Source organism: Anopheles funestus, chromosome 2RL, assembly GCF_943734845.2.
Source record: "Anopheles funestus chromosome 2RL, idAnoFuneDA-416_04, whole genome shotgun sequence".
Classification (NCBI taxonomy): Eukaryota; Metazoa; Arthropoda; class Insecta; order Diptera; family Culicidae; genus Anopheles; species Anopheles funestus.
This window is the reverse complement of record NC_064598.1, coordinates 88369797-88387232: the sequence shown is the minus strand read 5'-3', so window position 1 is coordinate 88387232 and position 17436 is coordinate 88369797. Positions and strand designations below refer to the sequence as shown.

General features: G+C 44.8%; 1 protein-coding gene and 1 long non-coding RNA gene across 3 annotated transcripts in view; one reads left to right on the top strand and one right to left on the bottom strand.

The window, feature by feature from the left end:
- The window catches only part of LOC125762891 (transcription factor hamlet-like), a 75377-nt gene extending 59178 nt beyond the window's left edge, over positions 1-16199 (bottom strand). The window contains exons 1-2 of one of the 2 annotated variants that reach the window (XM_049425509.1): positions 15930-16199; positions 10774-11812 (exon numbers count right to left, since the gene is read on the bottom strand). The gene's annotated coding sequence lies outside the window, so the exon portion shown is untranslated. Of the gene's footprint in view, positions 1-10773; positions 14433-15929 lie in introns of those variants that run through there. The other variant, XM_049425510.1, reaches the window with a different exon arrangement.
- Positions 1-17436, top strand: part of LOC125762904 (uncharacterized) — a 271270-nt gene that overhangs the window by 50164 nt on the left and 203670 nt on the right. The window lies entirely within an intron of this gene.

Below are 17436 nucleotides of genomic sequence, written 5' to 3'. Positions count from 1 at the left end.
GTAGCTAAATTAAGTATGCTTGCAATAAATTAATACGTTAAACAAACGGTATGCAGATGCACATACTGTCACCTGGCACGGAATGTGGCACGGGAAAAAAAGGGGAAATACAAAAACAAACGGAATGTGCTATTGACATGAAACACAAAAAAGCAACAACCATCGACTAACGGCTAGAGAGAGATCATTATGCCTTTTAAGCTGCTAGCCGGATTCGCAAATGCGCACGGGCATGAACCGGGACAGAACGCACTCGTTTTACAGTGCTGTCAGGCTATGTCGTCTGTGACGGTGAAGATAATAGCAGAGCGACCCACCGTAGTACGACCTCCTCATTCGTAAAGGATGGATTTAAATACAATGCACCGTGCTTGCACACGATGCGAGGAGACGACGCGTAATTAGACGTCTCGCGGTTTTGTTCCGAATAGAGACATCCATTAGCGAATGCTGGGATAGAAGGCTACCCTGTGAGGGGATGTAAATGGTATGTGGAGGTTAGGGTTGTGTAACGAGGATGTATCGATCTGTTGTTGTTGTTGAAATTTTTGGGATGTGATCTGAATAGCGCAACTCGTTATGTGTAATTAAAGAGGTTCGATAGAATGTATTTATACGTGGGGTGACTTTCAATACTTGTATTAAAATAAAGGGAATAGAGTCCGTGCATTCTACTTAATATCTTTAATTTTTGCTCTTTTTTGTATTTATATAAAAGTGTAAATTCACAATATTTTTATTGTCAATATTATCGAAAAATAATATAAATTGTAATTTTTTAATACAATTAATTGTTTGATTGTTACCCATGTATCGGGTTATTTGAGCTCATCTTCGTAATAGTCGTTTACCATTTGTCAGTTGTTTCCTTTTTTACGAACATCCGATTTTGCCATCACCTAGCTGATAATCTTTCCAACCCGATCAGCTAACCTTGTGATCATCTTCAGTGAGCTTTCTTCCGGCTGCTTCATCGACTGGCCGCTGCTTGCCGCGGTTGATGACATGAAGATCCGATGTTTTTTTTTTCTTCATCTCTCTCTCTCTTCTCTACCGGCGCTGTTATGAGACTATAGCTACCCTAAAAGCTCTAAGCATTTTCGGCTAAAACATCCATCAAATTGATTACACTTGTTTCGTTGACTAGCGATGAGCGAGGAGGGCGTATTTGGTGGATGTTCAACAGCCCTGTCATAAAAGCAGGAAGTATCTCTTCAATCAGTGCCCAGTTGGTGAAGCGTGTAGCAGGCGCGCAAAAGCGCAAAACCCCCGTACCAACGACGGCCGTTAACTCGATAAAGTCAGGTTTTGGTTTTCAATTTAGTTTTGTGGGAAGTTTAGTGAAGAAGGAAAAGAACATGATTTCCCATCGTACCTCAACTAAAAAAAAGACTAACATTTTGTGGATGTTACGATGAGCCGTTTCAGTGGAGAAGCTAATTCTACCTACCCTTGCCCGATCGGTTAGTGTCGAAATCGGCATCGACTGTATGTGTGGTGGATAACTAGATTTAGGTTTGGTATTTCAGTAGGGAGAGTTTTTTTTTCTTTCTTTATTTTGGCAAGGCGACAAATCATCTTGATTTACCAACCGCTTAATCCGTCCCATTCCCAAGGTTGTCCACATTTGAATGCCGCAGACAAGAGAGATAGAGGAAAAATCGAAGGCAACCACACATTCGCGTCTAATAAAAGCTACCCAAAATGTATGGCGCTCGCACCGAATGCTCGCACACTGTGCACGGAGCGCTTCAGATATTAAATTAAAGATAAGTTGATTGATTAGTCAGATGATCCGGCGTGTTCGGCGATCAATCGGTTCGCGATCAGACGCGGACTCGTCTTTTTGGGTGCGGTCGTACCTCTCGTTCAGCCCATGCCTAACACACATCGATCCATGCACTCACGCACACACAATAAATCAAATTGCAGCACTGCTAGTAGGTCGACTTTTTTCGTTTGTCCCGAGGAGCTGGTGGTTGGTTCTCGGCGGTATTTTTTTTTTTTGCGCGATCACTTCGCGACCACAGCAAAACCCCAAAGGTGGTCGATAAAACTAGACCGCCGCGATTCATTCGATCCTTCTTGCGCTTAAATTGATTAATGGTTCGCAAAGTTTGATCCCCTGCGAAACCGAAACCCGTGCATGATTCGAAGGGTTTTTGATTCCTGCTGGGTGAAGTGTTTTTTTTCGGGTGGTTTGGAAGCACAGAAAGGGGAGTCTTTGTTTTTTGGTCTTTATACTTCTTTTTTTTTTTGGACAAACAGTTCAAGCAGATGTTCTAGAATTCGGTTTCTTCCCGTTGCATTCTTATGAAGCGTTTGACTTCCTCACGGGATCATGTTATTTTGATGGATTTGTGGTTTCATGTCGTTCCGTCGGCGAGTTTGAGCGAAATTGTCATCCTCGACATGACGAAAATTAACGACACTGAAGACAAACAGTAAAAGTTCGATGGATTATCTTTTTTCTCGATCTCTCCGCAAGTGTCCCTGCGGCCTTGGTTCGGTGGGCTCTCTGTAGATCGTGCGTTCATTCGGATGATGTCTCGACTCATGTCGAATCATTTCGCTCTGGATGCACATCTACAGCGTATTAATCTGGCTCAGACGAAAGTCTGTGGCTGCGGCATTGGATTCCACGATGTGGATCACCTTCTGTGGTCCTGCGTGGAATTCGAAGCTGCGAGACCCTGCTTGATAAGCGCAGTCGAGGCCATCGGCAGACAGCCGGATACACCGATCCGGGATGTTTTGGCTCGCGGGGACCTGAGGTACATGGGGCTTGTCTTCCGCTTCGCCAGGGACAACGGTCTTATCCTTTAAATCCTATCCCTACTTTCCCTCCTTCCCCTTCCTACACCTATTGTTAGCCGTTGTGTCTATACATGTTTTTGTTGTAGTGCCTTAGCCAAGCCGTTGAGGAAACAGGCGTCTTCGAGGACAACACCAGAGCCGCAAAAGGGAGGCAGACCGGGTGTTTTGTGTTGTCCACAAAATTATAACTGTTCTTTGTTCTTTACAGTCCCGTGCAGGTCCCAAACAAAGAGTGACAAGATCGCTATTGGTGCACTCCATCACCATTTTCAACTACACCACCAACAATAGTAGCTCCAACATCAACCACTCTCCACAAATATACAACAATATATAAAAAGGAATACAATTAAGGCCACATAGCAACAGGACTTCGGACCATCCACAACAACAGTAACAACAAACACAGCAATAGTCACAAACCCCAGAACCACAACCGAGCATGCCCGGGAAGAAAAAAAAGATGATTGATGGGAAGAAACGTGTGCATTAGAAAATCATGTCCATCTTCTACCAATCGCCACAACGACCACAAAACCCATCTTCGAACACAATCCGAGCGTAATTTAATAGCCTAATATTGCTTGGTTCAACGTCCGAAATGTATGCAAATGCGTGATTTTTGATGAGCCATTGGCTGAATATCTTCAGCTTTAATCGGTTTTATACGATCAGCTCGTACATTTTTCCCGATCGTTGCGTTTGAATAGGAGCAGATCCGTGCCTGATCACTCATCCATTGGATGGAAAGTATCGCATCATCAATCGATTTAGTCCGCTAAAGAGAAAACGATGCACCCTGTGTGCTGGTTTTTCTTCACGTTCGATTGATTTGGTGACACGGGAGTAAGCAAAAAAAAAAAAATAGGCAACCATCACCTGATTCAATCGACAGCGTATGACGGGAAAGCTGGAGTGAAACGGTGAATCACAATCGCAGACAGTTGGACAGTGAATTTGGAGCACTCGGTTCGACGTAATTCCGCACCGTTTCGTCATTTGGCCACCTTTCTTGAGTTTGATTTTAATGAATCGATTTAAAGAAAAAGAAATCCCATCTTCCAGCCCACCATCCCCTATCACCGATGCCCTTCATTAAGAATTGAATGTGAAAGAAAGGAGGCGGCTTCGCATCATCATGAGGCCGCACATCATTGCAACCTGTACCCATCCATAAGGGTAAGGCTTTACGGTTCCACACCCGTAACGGTCTAACTGGTGTATATCTTTTTTAATGATGACACTTTCGATACGACTGGACGGTTCGCTCTGGACGGTTTGTGGACGATCGATCTCCAGTCCGTGGCGTGGCTGTACCGTTTTTTTATGTGTGTGTGTGTGTGCGCCACATACAATACAAAACCGAAGTGACAGTGGCTGCATGTACGCATTTTCTTTTCTTTTTATTGTCTCAATTTTTTTCTTATAAAGAAGACGTTTGCGATGCACAAAACGGAAAATTGATTGAAGATCTGGAGTACAGATGGACCCGCGATGGGTATGCATGGTAGTAGCAGTAGTAGGTCAGTAGGTGTTACGAAACGCGAAAATAAAAGTGTAAAATTAATGTCATGAATTGTGAAAAAAAGAAGGATAAAAGGGTGTTGTAAAAAAATTGATAAATAGAGTAGATGACCAGGTATGATAAGTGATGGAGAAAGTTTTATTTTTTTATATTGTTGTAAGTATTAATTTCCTGACGTAGAATTTCCAGAATTACTCAAATACTTATCTTTCAGTAATTTATCAGTAAATACTATTTTTATTCGATAAATGTTTTTAAGATCGAATTCTACCAAATTAAGAAGTGAACACCTTTTAACTATCAGAGTGACCTTGTATTTTTCCTTCCGGTTGCTTAAATGGTTGAGTCGCAAAAATTAAAATACCTCAAGGTTTTCGTTTTCGTCCAAAGGAAGCGACCTTTAACAGTACAGCTTCCCATAACAAATGAACCTCCGAAAGCCTTCCACGATGATCCGTATCAGTGAGCATCTTAAAGAGCGCTACCCTGTTTAGCATAGTCACAAATTTTCTCATACCTTCGTGCTTTTTTTTTTTCGCCACAGACCGAAACGCATCAACCGCACGCATTTGTCATCGATATATCGCGCGCTAATGAAGCCATCGCGACAACACAGAACCAGATCATTTAACCAACCTTTCCACCGGCTGGCAGGTTCGCTAATAGGTGCTAAATATTTTTCCTCCAACAGAGCTTCCCCTTCCTAACCTCCCCTCGAGGACGGCCCACCATCTTCCCGATCACACACACCAAAAGTCGATAATTGGTGGTGGGAAAATCGGTTCTGCTCTTTACCTTGTGGTGATCAATTTTACTCACCGCACATCAAACAAATCGTGCGACGTGGCATGTGGTGTAGGCCAAGCCAAAGGGGTGGGTTTTTTTTGCGGAGGGGGGGGGTGGGGGGGTTGGTGTGAGGTGGAAATGAGAGGGAGAAGAAAAAGGGTGCGAATGGCTTCCGCCTGTTACTACTTTGGGGCGGGCAGTGAAGAACGGTTTTCGTTTAGTCAACGTCACCTTGTCAGGACCGCCCCGGGTTTCCTGTTTCCCAGCAAAACAATCCGGGCGTTAAGCTTTGTTGTGAAAATTGAGAAGTTTATGTGAACGTACGTATCGTGGTGCTTGGTGCAGCTGCTACAGAAGCCAGCCACCCATTTATCAACATCGCGCGTAATTCGCTTCTGCGTTTCGATTTTGCCGTTTTCCGTAAGCCCTTTCTCCTCGAGCTATACCCCCTCGCCATTACGATCATGGAGGTGGCGGCATCTTCATCGGCTCGACATGGGTTTTCCGGGGCCCTTTTTTTTTTTTGGTTTTCGTTCCCGCACTCCTACTGTCCGCGTGGAGGGAATGCTTTATAAGAAGATTAATTTCTGGCCGTCCCTAAAACCGGGACCGACCCGGCGGCAGCGGCATTCGCAAAAAGAGACCGTTTTCGGTGGATAGCTCGTGCTTTTCGGATCGGTGAACATTCAGTGCATTACTGTCGATCAGTTCGATCGGTTCGATCGGATTGGAAACGAACGTCAGACGATGGTCAGACACAAACGATTAATCCACCGGCAAAACGGCATCAATCGGATCGGGGTTAGTCCTTCTCTTTTTTTTTTGGTTGTTGTTGAACCAGTTGGACAATTTTTGACAGTACGGAGAAAGTTCGTACAATCGATTAAGGAACGCATTTTAACGGAGGGAAAAAAACAAGAATACGCGATTCATTTGCATCTGCAGAAATGCGTTGTAGCACGGGTACCTTCCTTTTTGATTTGTTTGTTCCACTCAGTGCCGCAACTGATGGGATTGTTTGCGAACGTTCTCGTTGCGAGAAACCGTCCGTTTTGTTAATCATGCGCTTAATTGGATTAATTCAATGCAACGAATTTAGTGAGTGTGTTATGTACGGAGACTCATCTAGCTCAAGCACCAACGATAGAAACCTGGAACGGATTCAATCAGATGATGATCACTGTTCACTATGGGAACATAGCTTTCGAAGTGCTTTTTGGTGTGTTTTCTTTCTTCCTTCTCACCTGACAATATGACCGAAATCTCGTTTCGATCAGATCTAGTTTCAATTTTAACAAACCGATTCCAATCGAGAGAGAGAGAGACACACACACACACAACATGTGAACTCCTCCTTCCCAAGCAGATGATAGATAAGGAAATATTAATTGGTGAACAGGATTATTATGTTTCAGGCAAACGGGGGTAGACGAAAAAAAACGGTCTGTCCACCCTGTCCAAGATGAGATGTCATTTGCATAAAATTATGTGAACCAATCGCCATCCAACGTTGGCGTAAAGCCGTGGCGACTAGTTTCTACTCGCAGCCAAACCTAGCTGAACACCTAGCTAAGATGCTATGAGTTTTTCCACGGGTGGCTGGTTCAGCTTTCGGGCGTAGGATGCCGTTGAAACGTTAGTAAAACCGAGCGATAGAGCACGACACACACGCCGATTGGTTAAGCCCAATGCTCCGTTCCAGTAAGCTGAGCAAGCCATTACCATCGTACGAACCAATCCCAGCCGACCGTACGTTGATAATAAGTTGATAATAATATTCAATTTTACTCCATCAAGTGGGATTTTTTCTGCTTTTACGATTCGTTTTGGGGTGGCTGAAGAAAAAAAAAGTTGGACAAATACTGGGTCCTACCCAACAACCAGCCGGTGACGAACTTCCAGCTCTAGTCGGGTTCGTGCTTTCGTCCAAATAGTTGCACACAAATCTACTTTCATGCGATCCGTTTTTTGGTACGCGAAAATGTTATATAAATTTAATTAAAAAAAAAAACGTAACTGCATTATTTTATTTTATTTATTTATTGAACGGTAAAGAAGTTTACCAAAAATTCCCTCCCGTTTTCCGGGCGTGTCGGCACCGATTGGCAGCGAAGCGAAACCGGCACCAATTAGGGAAGAAGTCAAAATCGGCCGGACAATTACTGCAGTGAAATACAATTCCTTTCGGTTTGCTTTAACGAGGACGAAAAACTTTGTCGTTCATCCCGCGCGATGCGGTGATGGAATGAAAAGTTGTCACCTGAAACTTCGGGTTTGTCCAGCCAGTGGTCAAGTGTCCTTTCACCGAATGCTTTACAAGGAAGTGGATTGCCGGTATTGGGAAATGGATTTTTGAAAGGAAGTTATTTGAACTGTGATGGGAAGTATAGTTTGGAGTTACATATTCTGAAGCAGTCACGGACCAAATGCTTTAAAAATAAATGATGAGCGGGAAACATCCTCGAAATCTTGCGAAATTATGCGTATCACTCCAAATATTTTAACACAGTCGCTCTGCAACAGTTCCATAACGGTCAATCGATCCTTTCATTCCATCCATCGTTGCTTTTTTTTTTTGCTTTAACATAATCATCTTCCGTTGCGAGAGACTCGTACCGTGCCGTCTCGTAACGCAAACATACAGTTTTGCGATCGTGAATCAGCGGTGCAAAGATAAAAGTTGATGTTAATGCGCTGTACACCATAAATATATCGGACTGATTGTTGAGTTGAAGTTGGAGGGCTGAAAACAAGCGACAGATTCACCCGTAGTAGTGTTCGCGGTGAAGTGGCTGGTACCGGTGGCCCAAGCTAAAGAGGAGAGAAAACAAGTGCGCCCTTGTTTCGTTGAAGTCTTGGTTTTTTTTTTGGTTTCATTGCCTGCCACCCGCTAGAGGGAGCACTCGGCAGTGTCCGGGCGGGTAAGTTTTGTTCGACCGCGGTCACCTTTCACTATCGGAGTAGGCCGAATTTTTATGATGATGAAAGAGAAATGGTATAATGTTCCTTTTCGCTTCATTTTGAACCAAAACCGGGGAGCGGCGAGGAGACGCTGTTTGATACCACTAATGAAGGAGAAGCTCCTGCGTTATGTGCGTTTGGTTGCTGCTGCCAGCAGGGACCATCAGGGAAAGGGTGCGATGTAAAGTAAGAAGTAAAAAAAAACCCCAACTTGATCGATATAAAGGATTGGACATATACACACTTGTGGGAGCCCTTGATCGAGAGCAGTTCGGGGCGGGAAAGCGTTGTCCCCAACCCCGTTAACCAGTGGGTGAGTGAACAGAGCGCGAAAAGAGTTATCTGCGCGAAAGTGAACCACATGCAAGAATGGATGCTGCTGGTTGCCCGGCTGATGGGTAAAGATCTTCGCGCACGACATACACATGAGAAACAAAGAAGCAACTACAAACAAAAAAAAAAAACATCACCCCAACGAGTGAACGAAACGAGAGCACACATTCACTTGTCCGCATCACGAAACCCACGGCGCATCGTCCCGGCACACTGATGTCCGGTTGTGTCCGTCGTCGTCCGTTGCCGCTGACGCGTAAATTCAAATCAAAAAGTGCGCAACGCGGCGTGGATCCGCTTCCTCTTGGTAGGCGCTGTTAGCCGCGAGGTGATCGCGTTTTTCATCCAGCCCGATACCTTTCATCACGATGGTTTCCAATCGGAGGCGGATATTATCTTGCCTGGTGGCAGGATCGCCCACTGGCCTCTGTGTGGATGGTGGATCCCGGGCCGGAGGTAATGTTCACTTTTTTTATTGGAGAGCGATCTAATTTATATATGTGTGGAGCGTACTTTCTTGACTCGGTAATCGGTGCTTCAAGAGGAAGAAAGTTTTCAAGGATAGGTGAAAAATAATAGAGGAGATCAAGCTTAGGAAGAAGAATTTTTTAATGCGAATAGTCTCCATGAATAATAAACTATTGGAACTCTTCATATTTATTATTAATTAATTTTGTCTCTTTGAAAATTTTTGGAGACAAAAATGTCTGAACTTCAAACTCCAAATCGATTAGATTGATTGAGGCTTCTCTCGCTTTATTTTGCCTCTTTGAAGCGCAATTTAATTCCCGCACCCATCCACCAATTAACCGCATCAATCGGCATCTCAATTTTCTGCACAAAATTCAACGATTCAACAACTCCAGTGAATCAACGCTTACTCCACGTTTTCTAGCACGTGCTTCACTTCCAAGCAAATGGCACACGATGCTTCTGCTGCCACAAACAAACAACTACTCGCTGTTTATGCTTTTGCAACGGGGGAGCTTCCACTGTCTTTAAAGTACTCGTGCCTAGAAGTTCTGGCACGATTCCATACGTTTCGTTACCGTCGGGTCGTAAGGCAACAGTATCGGATTCATCAATACGGTGAAGATTGAAACGATGCAATGAAAGAGGGAAAACACATAAGATGGTTAATGTTGCCTCCATCTAGGTGGATCGTTCTTGTCCATTCCTTCTTGTTCGGAATCATCTTACCCTATTCAAGAACAGTCGAATCATTTCCTCTATTCGTTTCTCGTAGCAAACGTTATTGAGCTGTGTTTGTGTGTGGAGCGGATTATTTTTGCCTTCGCACGCGTCTTTCTGCCTATTGTGGATCCAACATTAAACACATTGAAATCGAACAGCGCGTGTGTTGTTGAATGCAATTATCGTTAATGAGACGTCTGGATCTTTAGGAGATTTGAATATTCGCACCCTTTTAATGAGCAGAAATTGCGGAAGAATTAGTTAATGATGAGCTTTTCGGTGGGAAGCATGATGTAATAAAAGTTCTTCAAATTAATATAAAGAAGTAACTTTAAACTAGCTCAAGTGGTAATAATCTATTTAAACAATTGAGGAGCGACAAACAATTTATATTACAATTTAAATTAAAAATGTTGTTTATGATCTAATTTGTTAACTTCACATGAAACTTGCACTTGTACGCATGGTTTCACTTTTCCCGAATCCTTTCTCCATCACATCGATTCACCCACCGCCCTCGGATACGTTGGAGTTTCTGCAGTGGCGTCGAACACCCACGGTTCCCGGCTACGGCTAATGACGCACAACCCTACAAAACGGCGTCGGTTTAGCGGTTCCTAAAGCGTTCAACCCAACAGCAAAGTTGGCAATTGTTTTAATTAAAATGTATTCGTATCGCGAGCAAATTGAATCGCGTCCTCCTACCTTGTACCGCACGGCTGAATGCTGTACATGCGAATAGAAACGTGATGGTACGATGGCTGTTTTTTTGCCGTTGACAGTTTGATCGTCACCGACACCCGACTACCCCTTGTGTTGGTGTGGAAAACGAGAGCGATCGCATCACCATTTTTGGGGACATCGATGTACCCTTGGTGCGCACTGTAGGTGGCAATTAGTGATCCGAGTATCTGATATCTGAGTACGTACTGGAGAGGAATATCTGGAGTTCACTGCATGGTAGACATTATTACACGTTTGAAGCGATCGTGTAGTTCTTGTAGATCGTTTAAATGCAAAGAGAAATTGACTTTTTTTGTTGAAGATGTTAGAGTCTGTTAGGCTATTATAAATTATTTGATTTTAAATATCATTTAAGGATATAAAAGAAAGTACGAATTTAACAGATATTAGAATGAAGTTATGTTACAACTCACCTAATTGAAGATGTCTTTTTTTTGCCCCACACCAGCAAATCTCCAAACGTAGCAATAAGCAATCAACTGACGTAGAGCACTAACAAAAAAAACCACACAAACTATCTACTTCACCACATGAAACATTTGTTCGAAAAGCTCTTCATAGTTGCTGCTACAAGCGCGGCAAAACTATCGAATAAAATACCACACACGAATATTCACGTCAAATTACGTTGTCTGAAGCGCACTCCTGATGGGTTTTGTCAAACTTGTACTTGAGGTGGGCCACCCCGAGACGGTGGCGGCGATCAGTCAGGATGAATGAATCTTTGTGACCGCGGTCCGGACGGCTGCGTTAACCGTACGCCGATCGGTTAAGGGTCCTGTGCCAATGTATGCCGATTGCTCCTAATCGAGATCGGGAGTCTTTTCAAGTGCGCAAGATGGTTCAAAAGGGATGGCGCACGGCGCTCGGCACAAGACAAACAGATAATTCACTGTTTGCCGCACGCTTTGCCTTTACACGAAAAAAAACAGGCTATTTTTACGAGTTGTACAGAAATCGACGTGACACTTTATTTACTCTCACTGACATTTTTGTTGTTGTTGTTGCTGTTGTGCCTGCTTTCGGGTTTTGAATGATTCGTCTCACCGAGATATACGACTCGGTTTTGCTGTCAAAACTTCAGTGCGCCCACTTAACCAGAGTTGAACCACTTGACGCTTCTCACTCGCGCGACCTTCTTCGTGACTTTCTTCGTGCGGCTTCTTCCGGTTGATTTTGTGTGTGTGCGAGTGCGCGTTTAAACCACCGTTGAAGTCGCTGTTGATTGTTATTTGGACACTTGACTTCACTTGAGCGCAACAATGTTGTTGACGACTCCTGGGGCGGGGGCGGGATGAGGTTGTTCGTACACAATTGCACACCGAGAGGATGCACACAACAAACACGGTTGAGAGGATGCAAAAAATAAAACACACACGCACAAAAACACATGCACACGTCGAATTTATGTCACTAAAAAATCACTCACTATGCACAGGGAACATTTGATATCTGTAAAATGATAATTGAAAGAAAAAACACAAACAATGCATAAGGAAGCGTACTCATCATCATCATCTTCATCACCATTACGGTGAAGGCCAAACCCGTTGCAACAATGTCCTTAATCACCGAGCACGCGCGCTTTAACACACAAGGATATCAGTCACTCAAAAGAATCACGCCCGGGTGAAAGGATGAAATCGTCCAGCAGAAGTAAGTGTTGTTGTTTTTTCCTCTTATTCCCTTCTGTCCGATCAGCTCGATAAAGGGCTGGCTTTTAGTAGGTTAAATATGTAGCGTGGATGTTGTTGTGGTGGAGAACCCCCCAAAAACAAAGGTTCGTCGTCTGCTCTTTTCGAGCGTTGTTGTTTTTTGTTTTTTTTTTTGGTTTTGTCCTAAAAGATCGCACCGTACGCACGTCGCTCATACTGGCAAAAGTCACACGCGCACTTATTTTAACTTTCGACTGATTTTTGGTCGGTACCGCCGGGCTGAAGTGTCTTTCACGGGTTTTCGGACCGGTGGAAACGGTGAACGCTGTTGGGAAGTGATGCAGTTGACCGTTCTGTCGCGTAGGTTGGATACTTGAAATTATTTATAACGCTTATACAACATCCTGGCCAATCAAAAAAAAAACAGCAAAAAGCTGAATGTCAGAGGAAAAAGAGAAGTTTGTGGTTCTGGGAGGTGCGGGAAGATGTAAAAGGTCGAGCAGATGGGTATGTGATGCAGCTGTCCCGAAACGATGGTGACGATCCTGGCGATCGCGAAAAGGGAAGGTTGGGAATTTTAATGCAAACGTGGACATGGGTCAAAGAAATACCACGCATCGCAACAAAAAAAAAAAAAAAACAACGAACGAATGGTCGGAACGGACCAGCTAAAAAGGTCAACCTCAATCTTGACGTTTCGAGCTCTATCAATCGACCTTCATACGGTCATATTTTAGTGGAGAGTTTGCCTGGTTTTTTTATTATCCTTCTTGGAAATGTGAATCTCTTACTTGTGCGCTTCTTCCTTCGTTTGCGCGTGTATTTACGGGCGGTGGTTTACAAAATAATTTTATTTCCCCTAGCGAACGTGAGCCAATTGTTCGTTGGCGTGGCGTGCATCCGCGGGCGTGTAAAGTTGATCGCGATCTTTGGCCTGGCCGCGATCCGAAACGTGAGTCGGCGCTGATTGTGCGAATAGGAATGTTTGATGTTAAGGAACTTAACAATTCCTTTAAAGCTAGCTGCTGTGTACGATATTTCCTTAAAGATGAGTTGGTTGGGTTGTTGATGTCTGTTTTTTTTTCATGCCCTTGAACATGTGCGCACCGAGTTTTGCAGTGCCAAAAGCAAAGGTTATTTCAACTGTTTCACGCCATAATCCGTAGAGTAAACATTTGGTTGTGAAAATATAATTTAGCTTCTCACTTCAACCAACGGTTAACGTTATTCGAACACCCCTAAAGGTCAGCAACGGAACCGCGGTGGATGCATCGTGTAGCTTCATGTTCCATTTTTTTCATCATCCCAGAAGACCCAGAAGGCCCTTTCTTTTGAGGATGTCATTTTAGCAACAAACAAAAAAAAATCACCTCCAAAAGGGCTCTAAAAAGAGCGATGGCTTGTGACGCCGCTTTATTAAAACAAGCGTACCCAGGCCGGGGGCACCGTGTGCCTTCTTGTACGGACTGATTTTTTCTGTTCCTACCTCCCATTGCGGTAGTATTATTGTCACCCGCTCCCGTTCTTACCCCCTAGGGATTCGACGATCGAAGGATTGCGAAAGTCAGCGAACGGATCGTCCGAACACAGCGAGAGAGAGGAGTCACACCATTAATTAGCATCGAACACTGGACAAGTATGGATGGATGGGCAAGCGGCGCCCAAAAATCGAGAGACAACTACACACAGGACGCTTGTACACACACGAAAAATGATGCACACACACACGCACAAGAAGTGAAAAAGAATGCCTCGGGAGTAATTAGCGATTGTAACCGTAATCTACGCACAAGGAGGTGGACGAGTGTAATAAATTTTTAATAATTTAATCAACCAACCCAAAAACCGGGTCGGTAATTGGGTGCTCGCTCGCACCCGGGTCTTCACCAGCTCATACACGGCTGCAAAAGTTCGTCCGTCGGAGGGGTTTGTTTTGCATGCATTCGATTATTTTATTTTATCATTTTGCTGTATCGAGTTTTTTTTTCAGTTGGACCGAACACTTTGTATGCTTTTGCATTGGGTTTTCCTTTCCCCGAGTTTGGACACTTTTTTCTGTTTCAGCTGTTGCGATCGCACATATGCACACTTCCCTGATAGGCATCTTTGGTTACATTATTTTAGCATGATTACGTTCCACAGATTCAGCACTTGCTCCAATCGGGTGCGCTCTATCCGAATGCGATAAGGTTTTGTGTTCTTTACGCATGCTTCGGATTTTTTTCTTTGGTTATGTTTTTCATTTTGGTCCACTCTTAATCACTTCCCACAATCAACCGAATCGATCGGTAGAACAACGCTCGGAAAGGAAGAAAGGTGTATGTTTGAGGTTTAAATTAAGGCACTGAATTGTTATCTGGAATCTTCAGAGACATTCGATACGGGGGGAGGATGGGTTTTGCTGCATCGTTGGCAAAGTAACTGACTTTGTTGGCAAAGTAACTGGTTCGGCTGTGTGTACGAGCAATAAAAGCTGACACGCACAATTTCGCTTCACCGTCGATACCGGACGTATGCGAATTCTCACTCGGCAGCGGTAAACGTCACAGCACAAGTTTTGGTAGCGAACTCGAAATCCAGTGCAGAGGATTGTTACAATTTTCACTTTCTGTTTCGCACGCACGCTTATCCCGGGCGGCCGGTGCGTCATCCGGATCGGACAACGGTACTGGTGAAGTTGAGCTCGTACCTGAGGTAACCACTCAAATAAGCGATGCATCCCGCCGCGACAGGACTGCAATCATTTGTCATTATCTTTAATCGCGACCAAACCAGATACGGTGATGGGTGTTACGGGTGTTGGTTTTTTTTTATTTGTACTCTTTTTTATTGTTTTACTGTACACCTGCGTAAGTGTTTCTTACACTCCTAAAATATTCTTCTTTTTTATGCGTTTTAGCGTTTACTCGCCCGAATAATTTTCATTTGCGTCATTGCTCGTGTTTTTGCTTTTAATGAGACACTTTGTTTGTTTTTTTTGGATCATTCGTACAGCAATCTTTACAGCGTATTTATTTTTTACTTAATTATATTTTCGTTTTTTTATAAATATGAGTTTTTGATTTTCTTTTCAAAGCACATAACGCTTCAAATACAACATCACTAGCACCGTTCGATTGCACACAAGGACCATAATTGAGGATGAGCAATTTACAGGCCTTCCGTACCGTAGCATCCATGCGCATCCATTTTTCCGGGTTTAAAGCACATGGACAAAACGGTGCCCGTTTGCATCGTGTTTGTGTGTTTTTTTCTTCTACTAGTGCACCGGTTTTAAGGTTCGTCGCTTGTACACATTTATCGCTCCATGTCACTGCAGATGGAGTTTCACTTTTTTCTGCCTTAGTTTGCGCGCACCGCCATCGCACCGGTCGGAAGTGCGTGCGGAACTAGTTCACTCAGAGCCGAGGTGTCATCGAGGCTGCACGGATGGCCTCGAAGGAAACACTTCCTGTCTGATGTCGATGGTGAGTGCAAAGATTAGTGCGCAACTTGATCGCAGCGGTCAAGTCGGCTACAGCAATTAGGGAACTATCGCAATCACACAAATACTACATTCACAACGCCGTTGTTGCATTTGCTGAGCGGTGCACAGGCGTACTGCTCCACACTGATCGCATCGCCTCAAACACGGACTCCTTGAGCACACTTGGGCGGGAAATGAGGAAATGTGTGGACGAAAATCCGCATCCGCTCACTAATCGCCGACAGGAATGTGTGAGGCACTTTCTTGATTAAACCGTCACAGGATGACAGCATGACTTTGATCGAGCTGATTTTCACGCGTTAATTGGTTTTCGCCACCACACTGCATCACTAGCTTAGCATTTTTTTCGGTCGTACATTGATTTGCGCTCACAATATGTTATTTAAACAAGAAAATCGAAAACAAAACTAAAAAAACAAACAATCACCTTTATTTCACTGCCTACACCAAATGCTTGGATGTCAAATAAATTACACTCATAAAACGAGAAACATCGCAAGAATGTTAACAGAACGCGCGTATTGTACTAATGTACAAAAGTTTGCACCGCAAAGTAGCATCCGAGCGTGATGACGGGCGTAACACGAACACGGTGACGGCGAACCACGACCACGGCAACAAACGACGATCTGTGCGATCAGCGATCGGTGAAGGTATGCGCGCGCGACGGTCTCAAGACGGTCCGTGCGACGACCACGACGAGACGATGCGATGTGCGCTCGGTTCAGCATCCACCAGGAGGAGGACGAATGCCGCCGCCTCGAAGATGCTGCGCGCGGGGTGGCACCGACCGTGGAGGGGCGGGTTGCGACGACGGCGGGGTTGCGAACACGTGGGGGCGGGACGACAAACGAAGCGCGTCCGCGCCCGATGCTGTGAGCCGTTCGTCCAAAATCAGAGCAAAACGAACGAACCGGGCTCGACCGAGCTCGAACGAACGTGCATGCATCAGTTTCGGGTGGTGTGGCTAGGAAACAGATGGCCATCAGTTTCATCTCCGGAGAGTGGAGAGCTTTCGCGAAGCTGTAGCACATTTGTCCTGAGTGACGGTGGCTGTGAAAGGGGGAGACCGATCGATACAGATTCCAGCGAGGGGGGTTAGTATGCCCCATTAACGGGCATCGTAGAGAAGGTGTGCTCTCGCTCGAGTAAAAACTCTTTCAAGTGCACACCGGGTTGATCTCTCGCTCTCCTCTTTTGTGAGCAGAACTTTACCGTGAGCTGATGAATCGCTCCAGAAAAGGTGCTCTTGTACCATCGATCGGTGGTGTGAGGGGATGCCAAGCGCGGGAAAGGGTGATCCCGCTTCCTTCATTCATTCCTTCGACTCTCATAAACTCGCTAACAGCATCGCATCATCGTACGCTCCCACTTGTGCGAATGCGGAATCACCACGCGGAAAGCTTACCGAGCGGTAACTCACTGAACCCGAACGGGAGCTTTCGGCACTCACCGAGCCGAAAGCTGAAATGTGGTTAAAACTTAGGAAGGAAGGAGGGCAAAGCTTTCCATCACCGATGCTCGGCTAGCACGAAAAACATAGCGGGGGATTCGTCGTTTACCGGTGAGCGATTCACACTCGTCGTCGAAGGGTTCGTCGCTTGAAGTCTTTCGTTCGCTTTCTTAGCAAGCGAGCGTGCGCGCGCGCGCTGCCAAGACGCTCTTTTTTTGGTGGGAGTTTTAAGTTTTTGTATCAAAACAAAACACGAACGGGTTTTCGTGGTGGACGAAGTCGGCAGTACGAAGAATTCCGCATGCCGGGTAGCTTGAGCAGTGGTCTTACTCCGCGCGCGCATCATTACTGTGAGGTGCGCGAGAGCATCACCAGTGTTGCGCTTGACGAGGCGGACCGGATGTTGTCGTATCCGATCATGGGCTTAGCGGCAATTTCAATACGAGAAGCTTTGAAGGATATTTAGTTCATCACGTTGTTT